This window comes from Nelusetta ayraudi, unplaced genomic scaffold (assembly GCF_046127955.1).
Source record: "Nelusetta ayraudi isolate G7.1 ecotype Tasmania unplaced genomic scaffold, CSIRO-AGI_Nayr_v1 ptg000128l, whole genome shotgun sequence".
NCBI classification, from domain to species: Eukaryota; Metazoa; Chordata; class Actinopteri; order Tetraodontiformes; family Monacanthidae; genus Nelusetta; species Nelusetta ayraudi.
Window position 1 is genome coordinate 591082 of NW_027466178.1, and position 13919 is coordinate 605000.

The following is a 13919-nucleotide window of genomic DNA, read 5'->3' on the forward strand; positions in this document are numbered from 1 at the left end:
GAGTTTGGTGCTTTGCTTCAAAAGATACGTGTCAAAAAATATCTGAGGTTCAAGCCTCCAGAGGGCTCCAACACAATCACTCAACAGACAATACACAACGCACTGATTTTCATTGACTGCTATGCCGATTGAAAGGAATAAAGCAACATAATAACAGATCAGGTTGACACTGGCAGGATGACACTATGATGCCTGGTCAGGACAGGGGAAGCAGGTGTAAGACAGGAAGGGAATTTCCTCAATCAATCATTTCCATGACAAATGTGAGAAGAGATGCTCATGCATGAGTCAGACTATTGTGAGCCAGACAAGAGACACATGAACAGTTGCAACAGAATAACACGCCAGGCAGAAGAAGCAAAGACAATAAAACCACAGCTTAGATGACACAGAAGCCAAAACGTATGATCCTAAAAATCCTTAAACAAACACTGACAGAAACCACCATCTCAGCCTTTAATAGGGAATATGACTATTAGTACGACTAGGTCATAAGCTCAAGATTTTTTTCTGTCATTTTGTTACATTTTCAAGACATTCAATGTCAAGTAAAATTAGGCCATATTTTCTGTACTTTCAATCCAGTTTTTAGATTTTTTTTTGCAAATTAGAACCAAAATGTTTATTCGATACATCTTGTAGATTTATTTCACTTTACATTTCATATGAATTTTTAATTTAAATTAGAATAAGTGGCACAAAATTAAAATGAGTTTGGAGAACAGATAATTTCATATTTGATGATTGGACAACATCATGGCTTTGTCACTGCCAAATAATAATAATTGTGCTGAACAGAGATAAAATGCAAGTTAATTTGATTTGTTCATACAAACACTATTACTACACTAATAACACACCATTGAAAGTATTTCCCTTTACACATAATAACAGAATCGATAGAATCACCGTAACTTTTACTTCTCATTTGTGACCTGCAGAACTAGTTATACTTCTTGCAATTTTTTTCTTACAAGTTTCAAGGTGACAGCCTTAGGTGTCACAAAAGGTTTACGTCACAAGATTCCCTCCCAGTCTGTATTTATGCACACCCAAAAATGTATTCAACTCATTGAGTCTGAACATTTTAATACCATACTTGTGACTTCAAGGAAAATTCAAGGAATCAGCGGAGCACCAGAAAATACCTTAAAGGACAGATAATTTATATCTTTTCATCTTTTTGTTGAGGTAAGTACATACATCCACTTTTTTGAATATTAAAAAGAAGAATCAGGAAATCTTAAATATGGTTATATTTTTCATTTGTTTTTGTTTTGTTTTGTTTTAGAAATGTAAGTTATGAATTATGTTGTCCTTATAATTTCATACTTAAGAGACACAGGTGTGATATCTGAGAAAGCATTTTATTTCTAGCGATAAATTCTGACGTAGAAAACACTAATTTTGAACGACGAAATATACATGTATGCATATATATGCATATGTGTGTGTGTGTGTGTGTGTGTGTGTGTGTGTGTGTGTGTGTACACATTATTTACAGTTATATATGATACTGTACTGTATATAATATAGTTTTATATTAAAAACTGTACTTTTTTCTATTTCTGAAAGTGAAATGCAAATGTAATGACATTGATGAGAAATAATTCCAAATAATGCTCACAGCAATTGCTTTACTTTTTAACTTAAGGGGGGACAGGATGGATGTTGGAAAAATTACAGCAGTTGTCCTGATTTTCATGGGTAAGCTCACTGATGTTACAAAGAATTTCCTTCACTGTGCTGTAATAGAAATCCCTTCCATTTGGATTATCCTTGTATTAGTGGAAAAAAACAACAATGAGAATGCCAATTAAACTAGATCGTAATCAAAAATTGACAAGAGAAAGAATTACTTTTCACTGGAATTATTTTTGAAAGATTGTGTTTGTGTTTTAACCTTTCCAAAAAAAAAGAAGAGGGTGATATCATTTCCAAAGGTCACTGCTACACTTGCGAGCACATAAAAAACGTCAATGATTTTAACAAAACAGTTGTTTCAAGCCATATTTTCTTTGAATGCATGTCATTGTTGAAAACAATTAAAAATCCAAATTCACAACTAGAGTTGAGAACCGTCCCTTAAAATACAGAATTGTCCCATATTTGAAAATGACATGGTGCGTCCCGTTTTCAATCGATACGGGACAGCGTTTGTCCCATATTTCTGAGTTCTCTTGAACGTAAATTTATTTTGGATGTAAACTCACATTTGTTTCCATAGAGTTGCATACTGCGTACTGGCTGTGTAGCTTACATAGAGTAGGCGATTAATCAGGATGGCTTATTCTTTTCAGCGTTACGTATTTCATTCCTTTAGAAAAGCCATCCTTTATTGATTGTTGTGTAAAAATATTTTCAATGAAAAGATTTTAATACAATTTAAACATTCAGCTTATTTCTAATATCTATCGGTCACAAACAGTTCAAACTATGTGAACCATATACCTTTCTGAAAACCTACTTTAAGTTATGACCACTACTTGCAGCAACAACTGGTGTAACAACTGCTGCAACAACAACTGCACAATCAACTACGACTCCTGAGGCCTCAACAACTACTATCACTGCAACAACTACTGCAGATACAAAACAAGATGCAACAACAACAACTGCAGGACAAACCACCACTACTGAGGCCTCCACAACTGCTATCACTGCAACAACTACTGCAGATACAACACAAGCTGCAACAACAACTTCAAGAGAAACCAGGACTACTGAGGCCTCCACAACCACTATCACTGCAACAACTACTGCAGATACAACACAAGCTGCAACAACAACTGCAGGAGAAACCACCACTACTGAGGCCTCCACAACTGCTATCACTGCAACAACTACTGCAGATACAACACAAGATGCAACAACAACTGCAGGAGAAACCACCACTACTGAGGCCTCCACAACTGCTATCACTGCAACAACTACTGCAGATACAACACAAGCTGCAACAACAACTGCAGGAGAAACCACCACTACTGAGGCCTCCACAACCACTATCACTGCAACAACTACTGCAGATACAACACAAGCTGCAACAACCACTGCAGGAGAAACCACCACTACTGAGGCCTCCACAACCGCTATCACTGCAACAACTACTGCAGATACAACACAAGATGCAACAACAACAACTGCGGGAGAAACCACCACTACTGAGGCCTCCACAACCACTATCACTGCAACAACTACTGCAGATACAACACAAGCTGCAACAACAACTGCAGGAGAAACCACCACTACTGAGGCCTCCACAACCACTATCACTGCAACAACTACTGCAGATACAACACAAGCTGCAACAACAACAACTGCAGGAGAAACCACCACTACTGAGGCCTCCACAACTGCTATCACTGCAACAACTACTACAGATACAACACGAGCTGCAACAACAACTGAAGGAGAAACCACCACTACTGAGGCCTCCACAACCGCTATCACTGCAACAACTACTGCAGATACAACACAAGCTGCAACAACAACTGAAGGACAGACCACCACTACTGAGGCCTCCACAACCGCTATCACTGCAACAACTACTGCAGATACAACACAAGCTGCAACAACAACTGAAGGACAGACCACCACTACTGAGGCCTCCACAACCGCTATCACTGCAACAACTACTGCAGATACAACACAGGCTGCAACAACAACTGCAGGAGAAACCACCACTACTGAGGCCTCCACAACTGCTATCACTGCAACAACTACTAAAGATACAACACAAGCTGCAACAACAACTGCAGGAGAAACCACGACTGCCAGGTTCCCAACAACTACTATCACTGCAACAACTACTGCAGGAGAAACCACCACTACTGAGGCCTCCACAACTGCTATCACTGCAACAACTACTAAAGATACAACACAAGCTGCAACAACAACTGCAGGAGAAACCACGACTGCCAGGTTCCCAACAACTACTATCACTGCAACAACTACTGCAGGAGAAACCACCACTACTGAGGCCTCCACAACCACTATCACTGCAACAACTACTGCAGATACAACACAAGCTGCAACAACAACTGCAGGAGAAACCACCACTACTGAGGCCTCCACAACTGCTATCACTGCAACAACTACTGCAGATACAACACAAGCTGCAACCACAACTGCAGGAGAAACCACGACTGCCAGGTTCCCAACAACTACTATTACTGAAACAACTACTGCAGGAGAAACCACCACTACTGAGGCCTCCACAACTGCTATCACTGCAACAACTACTGCAGATACAACACAAGCTGCAACAACAACTGCAGGAGAAACCACGACTGCCAGGTTCCCAACAACTACTATCACTGCAACAACTACTGCAGGAGAAACCACCACTACTGAGGCCTCCACAACCGCTATCACTGCAACAACTACTGCAGATACAACACAAGCTGCAACAACAACTGAAGGACAAACTACCACTACTGAGGCCTCCACAACCACTATCACTGCAACAACTACTGCAGATACAACACAGGCTGCAACAACAACTGCAGGAGAAACCACCACTACTGAGGCCTCCACAACTGCTATCACTGCAACAACTACTGCAGATACAACACAGGCTGCAACAACAACTGAAGGACAAACTACCACTACTGAGGCCTCCACAACCACTATCACTGCAACAACTACTGCAGATACAACACAAGCTGCAACAACAACTGCAGGAGAAACCACCACTACTGAGGCCTCCACAACTGCTATCACTGCAACAACTACTGCAGATACAACACAAGCTGCAACAACAACTGCAGGAGAAACCACCACTACTGAGGCCTCCACAACTGCTATCACTGCAAAAACTACTGCAGATACAACACAAGCTGCAACCACAACTACAGGAGAAACCACCACTACTAAGGCCTCCACAACCACTATCACTGCAACAACTACTGCAGATACAACACAAGCTGCAACCACAACTGCAGGAGAAACCACGACTGCCAGGTTCCCAACAACTACTATTACTGAAACAACTACTGCAGGAGAAACCACCACTACTGAGGCCTCCACAACTGCTATCACTGCAACAACTACTGCAGATACAACACAAGCTGCAACAACAACTGAAGGACAAACTACCACTACTGAGGCCTCCACAACCACTATCACTGCAACAACTACTGCAGATACAACACAGGCTGCAACAACAACTGCAGGAGAAACCACCACTACTGAGGCCTCCACAACCACTATCACTGCAACAACTACTGCAGATACAACACAAGCTGCAAAAACAACTGCAGGAGAAACCACCACTACTGAGGCCTCCACAACTGCTATCATTGCAAAAACTACTGCAGATACAACACAAGCTGCAACCACAACTGCAGGAGAAACCACGACTGCCAGGTTCCCAACAACTACTATCACTGCAACAACTACAGCAGGAGAAACCACCACTACTGAGGCCTCCACAACTACTATCACTGCAACTACTGCAGATACAACACAAGCTGCAACAACAACTGCAGGACAAACTACAACTCCTGAGGCCCCAACAACTACTATTCCCACTATGGAAGCAACAACAACAACCACCGCAGAAACAACAACCAGAACAACAACTACAACTGTGTCACTCACAGTTGTGGAAGTAACTTTCAGATCCCTGCTGAGCACATTTAATATTTCTCTGCTAGATCCATCATCTGCAGCCTTCATTGAGAGAGTATCAATGATCAAGACGCAGGCAAGTGTCTCTGGCATCGTGGTGATTTATGGAAAAATACCTGCAAGGCCCAAACGGCAATTAGTTCGATTTATCTTTACCTTGCTTCAATGTTAAGATTCAATCTTTTGAAACCTTTGTAGTTGTATTAAGTATTCATTTTTTAAAAACCAAATCATGGTTCTAATAGTAATATTCTATTAATCTAATCTAGTAATAATCTATAATCTTCAATTGACCTTTTTTTTTTTTTTTACAGCTGGAACCTCAATTCATTGCCACATTTTCATCTTTGAAATACATTGATGTGGTGTCATTCAGGTAATTTCTTAACACTCATCTTTACATCAACTCACATGAATTGAAATTAAACACTTTGTTCTTCCTGTTCTTGCAGACCTGGATCAGTCATTAATGAAATGAAGCTCACATTTGACAGCGCCGATGTGCCTAGTAACACTCGGATTGCCAACGTCCTGATCAAAGCCTCCTCAGACGTCATTGGCTTTGATATTGAAAGAAGCTCCATCAATATAAATGGCGTTGGTGAGTGACAACGGCTGCTTCTTAAGCAGCTTTTCTGATATGCTTCACAACAGTTTGCTCAGCTAATCTAGCATTCTCTTTCTCCTTCACAGTTTCACCAGCTGCAACAACAACTGCAGGACAAAGCACCACTACTGAGGCCTCCACAACTGCTATCACTGCAACAACTACTGAAGATACAACACAAGCTGCAACAACAACAACTGCAGGAGAAACCACCACTACTGAGGCCTCCACAACTGCTATCACTGCAACAACTACTGCAGATACAACACAAGATGCAACAACAACTGAAGTACAAACTACCACTACTGAGGCCTCCACAACCACTATCACTGCAACAACGACGGCAGATACAACACAAGCTGCAACAACAACTGCAGGAGAAACCGCCACTACTGAGGCCTCCACAACCACTATCACTGCAACAACTACTGCAGATACAACACAAGCTGCAACAACCACTGCAGGAGAAACCACCACTACTGAGGCCTCCACAACTGCTATCACTGCAACAACTACTGCAGATACAACACAAGATGCAACAACAACTGAAGTACAAACTACCACTACTGAGGCCTCCACAACCACTATCACTGCAACAACGACGGCAGATACAACACAAGCTGCAACAACAACTGCAGGAGAAACCGCCACTACTGAGGCCTCCACAACCACTATCACTGAAACAACTACTGCAGATACAACACAAGCTGCAACAACAACTGCAGGAGAAACCACCACTACTGAGGCCTCCACAACCACTATCACTGCAACAACTACTGCAGATACAACACAAACTGCAACAACAACTGAAGGACAAACTACCACTACTGAGGCCTCCACAACCACTATCACTGCAACAACTACTGCAGATACAACACAAGATGCAACAACAACAACTGAAGGACAAACTACCACTACTGAGGCCTCCACAACCACTATCACTGCAACAACTACTGCAGATACAACACAGGCTGCAACAACAACTGCAGGAGAAACCACCACTACTGAGGCCTCCACAACCACTATCACTGCAACAACTACTGCAGATACAACACAAGCTGCAACAACAACTGAAGGACAGACCACCACTACTGATGCCTCCACAACCACTATCACTGCAACAACTACTGCAGATACAACACAAGCTGCAACAACTGAAGGACAGACCACCACTACTGATGCCTCCACAACCACTATCACTGCAACAACTACTGCAGATACAACACAAGATGCAACAACAACAACTGAAGGACAGACCACCACTACTGAGGCCTCCACAACCGCTATCACTGCAACAACTACTGCAGATACAACACAAACTGCAACAACAACTGAAGGACAAACTACCACTACTGAGGCCTCCACAACCACTATCACTGCAACAACTACTGCAGATACAACACAGGCTGCAACAACAACTGCAGGAGAAACCACCACTACTGAGGCCTCCACAACTGCTATCACTGCAACAACTACTGCAGATACAACACAAGATGCAACAACCACTGCAGGACAAACCACCACTACTGAGGCCTCCACAACCACTATCACTGCAACAACTATTGCAGATACAACACAAGATGCAATAACAACAACTGCAGGAGAAACCACCACTACTGAGGCCTCCACAACCACTATCACTGCAACAACTACTGCAGATACAACACAAGCTGCAACAACAACAACTGCAGGAGAAACCACCACTACTGAGGCCTCCACAACCACTATCACTGCAACAACTACTGCAGATACAACACAAGCTGCAACAACAACAACTGCAGGAGAAACCACCACTACTGAGGCCTCCACAACCACTATCACTGCAACAACTACTGCAGATACAACACAAGCTGCAACAACAACAACTGCAGGAGAAACCACCCCTACTGAGACCTCCACAACCGCTATCACTGCAACAACTACTGCAGATACAACACAAGCTGCAACAACTGAAGGACAGACCACCACTACTGATGCCTCCACAACCACTATCACTGCAACAACTACTGCAGATACAACACAAACTGCAACAACAACTGAAGGACAAACTACCACTACTGAGGCCTCCACAACTGCTATCACTGCAACAACTACTGCAGATACAACACACGCTGCAACAACAACTGAAGGACAAACTACCACTACTGAGGCCTCCACAACTGCTATCACTGCAACAACTACTGCAGATACAACACAAGCTGCAACAACTGAAGGACAAACTACCACTACTGAGGCCTCCACAACCACTATCACTGCAACAACTACTGCAGATACAACACAAGCTGTAACAACAACTGCAGGCGAAACCGCCACTACTGAGGCCTCCACAACCACTATCACTGAAACAACTACTGCAGATACAACACAAGCAGCAACAACTGAAGGACAAACTACCACTACTGAGGCCTCCACAAACACTATCACTGCAACAACTACTGCAGATACAACACAAGCTGTAACAACAACTGCAGGAGAAACCACCACTCCTGAGGCCTCCACAACCACTATCACTGCAACAACTACTGCAGATACAACACAAGCTGCAACGACTGAAGGACAAACTACCACTACTGAGAACTCCACAACCACTATCACTGCAACAACTACTGCAGATACAACACAAGCTGTAACAACAACTGCAGGAGAAACCGCCACTACTGAGGCCTCCACAACCACTATCACCGAAACAACTACTGCAGATACAACACAAGCAGCAACAACTGAAGGACAAACTACCACTACTGAGGCCTCCACAACCACTATCACTGCAACAACTACTGCAGATACAACACAAGCTGTAACAACAACTGCAGGAGAAACCGCCACTACTGAGGCCTCCACAACCACTATCACTGCAACAACTACTGCAGATACAACACAAGCTGTAACAACAACTGCAGGACAAACCACCACTACTGAGGCCTCCACAACTGCTATCACTGCAACAACTACTGCAGATACAACACAAGCTGCAACCACAACTGCAGGAGAAACCACGACTGCCAGGTTCCCAACAACTACTATCACTGCAACAACTACTGCAGGAGAAACCACCACTACTGAGGCCTCCACAACTACTATCACTGCAACAACTACTGCAGATACAACACAAGCTGCAACAACAACTGCAGGACAAATTACAACTCCTGAGGCCCCAACAACTACTATTCCCACTATGGAAGCAACAACAACAACCACCGCAGAAACAACAACCAGAACAACAACTACAACTGTGCCACTCACAGTTGTGGAAGTAACTTTCAGATCCCTGCTGAGCACATTTAATATTTCTCTGCTAGATCCATCATCTGCAGCCTTCATTGAGAGAGTATCAATGATCAAGACGCAGGCAAGTGTCTCTGGAATCGTGGTGAATTGTGGAAAAATACCCGCAAGGCCCAAACGGCAATTAGTTCGATTTATCTTTACCTTGCTTCAATGTTAAGATTCAATCTTTTGAAACCTTTGTAGTTGTATTAAGAATTAATTTTTTAAAAACCAAATCATGGTTCTAGTAGTAATATTCTATTAATCTAATCTAGTAATAATCTATAATCTTCAATTGACCTTTTTTTTTTTTTTACAGCTGGAACCTAAATTCATTGCCACATTTTCATCTTTGAAATACATTGATGTGGTGTCATTCAGGTAATTTCTTAACACTCATCTTTACATCAACTCACATGAATTGAAATTAAACACTTTGTTCTTCCTGTTCTTGCAGACCTGGATCAGTCATTAATGAAATGAAGCTCACATTTGACAGCGCCGATGTGCCTAGTAACACTCGGATTGCCAACGTCCTGATCAAAGCCTCCTCAGACGTCATTGGCTTTGATATTGAAGGAAGCTCCATCAGTGTAAATGGCGTTGGTGAGTGACAACGGCTGCTTCTTAAGCAGCTTTTCTGATATGCTTCACAACAGTTTGCTCAGCTAATGTTGCATTCTCTTTCTCCTTCACAGTTTCACCAGCTGCAACAACAACTGCAGGACAAACCACCACTACTGAGGCCTTCACAACCACTATCACTGCAACAACTACTGCAGATACAACACCAGCTGCAAGAACAACTGCAGGACAAACCACCACTATTGAGGCCTCCACAACCACTATCACTGCAACAACTACTGCAGATACAACACAAGCTGCAACAACAACTGCAGGAGAAACCACCACTACTGAGGCCTCCACAACTGCTATCACTGCAACCACTACTGCAGATACAACACAAGCTGCAACAACAACTGCAGGACAGACCACCCCTACTGAGACCTCCACAACCACTATCACTGCAACAACTACTGCAGATACAACACAAGCTGCAACAACTGAAGGACAGACCACCACGACTGAGGCCTCCACAACCACTATCACTGCAACAACTACTGCAGATACAACACAAGCTGCAACAACAACTGCAGGAGAAACCACCACTACTGAGGCCTCCACAACCACTATCACTGCAACAACTACTGCAGATACAACACAAGCTGCAACAACAACTGAAGGACAAACTACCACTACTGAGGCCTCCACAACTGCTATCACTGCAACAACTACTGCAGATACAACACAAGCTGCAACAAAAACTGAAGGACAAACTACCACTACTGAGGCCTCCACAACCACTATCACTGCAACAACTACTGCAGATACAACACACGCTGCAACAACAACTGCAGGAGAAGCCACCACTACTGAGGCCTCCACAACCTCTATCACTGCAACAACTACTGCAGATACAACACAAGCTGCAACAACAACTGCAGGAGAAACCACCACTACTGAGGCCTCTACAACCACTATCACTGCAACAACTACTGCAGATACAACACAAGCTGCAACAACAACAACTGCAGGAGAAACCACCACTACTGAGGCCTCCACAACTGCTATCACTGCAACAACTACTGCAGATACAACACGAGCTGCAACAACAACTGAAGGAGAAACCACCACTACTGAGGCCTCCACAACTGCTATCACTGCAACAACTACTGCAGATACAACACAAGCTGCAACAACAACTGCAGGAGAAACCACCACTACTGAGGCCTCCACAACCACTATCACTGCAACAACTACTGCAGATACAACACAGGCTGCAACAACTACTGCAGGAGAAACCACCACTACTGAGGCCTCCACAACCGCTATCACTGCAACAACTACTGCAGATACAACACAAGCTGCAACAACAACTGAAGGACAAACTACCACTACTGAGGCCTCCACAACCACTATCACTGCAACAACTACTGCAGATACAACACAAGCTGCAACAACAATTGCAGGAGAAACCACCACTACTGAGGCCTCCACAACCACTATCACTGCAACAACTACTGCAGATACAACACAAGCTGCAACAACAACTGAAGAACAAACTACCACTACTGAGGCCTCCACAACCACGATCACTGCAACAACTACTGCAGATACAACACAAGCTGCAACAACAACTGCAGGAGAAACCACCACTACTGAGGCCTCCAAAACTGATATCACTGCAACAACTACTGCAGATACAAAGCAAGCTGCAACAACAACAACTGCAGGAGAAACCACCACTACTGAGGCCTCCACAACTGCTATCACTGCAACAACTAATGCAGATACAACACGAGCTGCAACAACAACTGAAGGAGAAACCACCACTACTGAGGCCTCCACAACTGCTATCACTGCAACAACTACTGCAGATACAACACAAGCTGCAACAACAACTGAAGGACAGACCACCACTACTGAGGCCTCCACAACCGCTATCACTGCAACAACTACTGCAGATACAACACAAGCTGCAACAACAACTGAAGGACAAACTACCACTACTGAGGCCTCCACAACCACTATCACTGCAACAACTACTGCAGATACAACACAGGCTGCAACAACAACTGCAGGAGAAACCACCACTACTGAGGGCTCCACAACTGCTATCACTGCAACAACAACTGCAGGAGAAACCACCACTACTGAGGCCTCCACAACCACTATCACTGCAACAACTATTGCAGATACAACACAAGATGCAACAACAACTGAAGGACAGACCACCACTACTGAGGCCTCCACAACCACTATCACTGCAACAACTACTGCAGATACAACACAAGCTGCAACAACAACTGCAGGAGAAACTACCACTACTGAGGCCTCCACAACCACTATCACTGCAACCACTACTGCAGATACAACACAAGCTGCAACAACAACTGAAGGACAGACCACCCCTACTGAGACCTCCACAACCACTATCACTGCAACAACTACTGCAGATACAACACAAGCTGCAACAACAATTGCCGGAGAAACTACCACTACTGAGGCCTCCACAACCACTATCACTGCAACCACTACTGCAGATACAACACAAGCTGCAACAACAACTGAAGGACAGACCACCCCTACTGAGACCTCCACAACCGCTATCACTGCAACAACTACTGCAGATACAACACAAGCTGTAACAACTGAAGGACAGACCACCACTACTGAGGCCTCCACAACGACTATCACTGCAACAACTACTGCAGATACAACACAAGCTGCAACAACAACTGCAGGAGAAACCACCACTACTGAGGCCTCCACAACCACTATCACTGCAACAACTACTGCAGATACAACACAGGCTGCAACAACAACTGAAGGACAAACTACCACTACTGAGGCCTCCACAACTGCTATCACTGCAACAACTACTAAAGATACAACACAAGCTGCAACAACAACTGCAGGAGAAACCACCACTACTGAGGCCTCCACAACTGCTATCACTGCAACAACTACTGCAGATACAACACAAGATGCAACAACAACTGCAGGACAAACCACCACTACTGAGGCCTCCACAACCACTATCACTGCAACCACTACTGCAGATACAACACAAGCTGCAACAACAACTGCAGGAGAAACCACCACTACTGAGGCCTCCACAACCACTATCACTGCAACAACTACTGCAGATACAACACAAGCTGCAACAACAACAACTGCAGGAGAAACCACCACTACTGAGGCCTCCACAACTGCTATCACTGCAACAACTAATGCAGATACAACACGAGCTGCAACAACAACTGAAGGAGAAACCACCACTACTGAGGCCTCCACAACTGCTATCACTGCAACAACTACTGCAGATACAACACAAGCTGCAACAACAACTGAAGGACAGACCACCACTACTGAGGCCTCCACAACCACTATCACTGCAACAACTACTGCAGATACAACACAAGCTGCAACAAAAACTGAAGGACAAACTACCACTACTGAGGCCTCCACAACCACTATCACTGCAACAACTACTGCAGATACAACACAGGCTGCAACAACAACTGCAGGAGAAACCACCACTACTGAGGGCTCCACAACTGCTATCACTGCAACAACAACTGCAGGAGAAACCACCACTACTGAGGCCTCCACAACCACTATCACTGCAACAACTATTGCAGATACAACACAAGCTGCAACAACAACAACTGCAGGAGAAACCACCACTACTGAGGCCTCCACAACCACTATCACTGCAACAACTACTGCAGATACAACACAAGCTGCAACAACAACTGCAGGAGAAACCACCACTACTGAGGCCTCCACAACTGCTATCACTGCAACCACTACTGCAGATACAACACAAGCTGCAACAACAACTGCAGGA

At 43.9% G+C, this 13919-nt stretch overlaps 1 long non-coding RNA gene across 2 annotated transcripts in view; it reads left to right on the top strand.

Moving 5' to 3' along the window:
• The first annotated feature begins 9296 nt into the window (after positions 1–9296).
• LOC142904511 (uncharacterized) overlaps positions 9297–13919 on the top strand; it is a 7214-nt gene continuing 2591 nt past the window's right edge. Inside the window, exons 1-3 of one of the 2 annotated variants that reach the window (XR_012929413.1) lie at positions 9325–9587; positions 9825–9886; positions 9963–10105. This is a non-coding gene — a long non-coding RNA (uncharacterized LOC142904511). Of the gene's footprint in view, positions 9588–9824; positions 9887–9962; positions 10106–13919 lie in introns of those variants that run through there. The other variant, XR_012929414.1, reaches the window with a different exon arrangement.